Source organism: Condylura cristata, unplaced genomic scaffold, assembly GCF_000260355.1.
Source record: "Condylura cristata isolate star-nosed mole 26May11 unplaced genomic scaffold, ConCri1.0 scaffold00009, whole genome shotgun sequence".
NCBI lineage: Eukaryota > Metazoa > Chordata > Mammalia > Eulipotyphla > Talpidae > Condylura > Condylura cristata.
In genome coordinates, this window is record NW_004567110.1 from 19,651,958 (window position 1) to 19,653,126 (window position 1,169).

The window sequence follows — 1,169 nt, forward strand, 5'->3', positions numbered from 1 at the left end:
TGCATGGATATACATAGAGATACTTATATCTTGATATATAAATATCTTGGATAAAATTGAGTTTATAGAAATTGTAATATTTAAAATCAAAACTTCTAGAAAAATACTGAGTGCTTCTGTCAGTGTGCAGGCTATGAGGTACCTCAGGATTCCCAAACTTGCACGCTCTAAAGAGGTTCTGCCATTTACCACATAATTAAAATAGTTTCCAATTAAACACCAAAAGATACCCATCCACCCCATGTGCAAATGACCAGCCAAACAGACTTAGTCCAAAGTAGTGCCACTGAGATCTGAAAACGTGCACATGTCTAAATCCTATTAAAACTTACACAAAGACTACATGAGAATATTTTTAACTTCTGTTTCTCCTTCTTTATACTCAGTGAAAAAGTGACACTTAGGAAAACCTGAAAAAGTTAAGTGACATCAGGTGGGCATTGAAGACCATGTTGAGGACTCAAATATCTCATGTAGCAGAGACTGACTGAGGGCATTTCTCTCCTATTCTGGTTCATTATTGTCCTTCCTTTTCTGAGAAGCAGGAAGAAGGCTTTCAAGATTCAATAGTATCTGAAGGGGATGTGTATAAATGCTGGCGAATTTATAGATCTGTACTCACAGAGTTGACTTTAAATCTAGGCCCTGACAGCCCTGACATTTATTAGTTGTATGACATTCATCCAATCTAAAAACCCAAATTCAATATTTAAAATCTGAGTAGTTTCTGCTTGCACCCAGTTATCAGCTTCCACAGCCTAATGATATAACCACTTTCAACACAAAAATTAAACCAGAAAAATGAATAAATTAATGGCAATGTAGGCATATTTAATTACTCTCTTAACTTTCATAATGCATAGGTTAAAGAATATGAAACTCATAACATGATATTAACTTTTTTTAATTTACAGATAATTGAGAATATTATCGGCTTTAATAATAGACACTAATTATTATTTCTATTCTTCATATATTCTTCATGTTCAGAAATGCTATTATGATCTCTAAAAACAAAAGTTACACAATTTAGTTGAATAATAGAATGAGACAATTGTAATATTTGTGGCTAATATAAAAATTGGTGTGTCATTAATGTTGATTTTATTTCAGTTAATATTTAATATATTCATTTATCAATGTTTACCCTTGTTCTCTCAGTTCCAAAT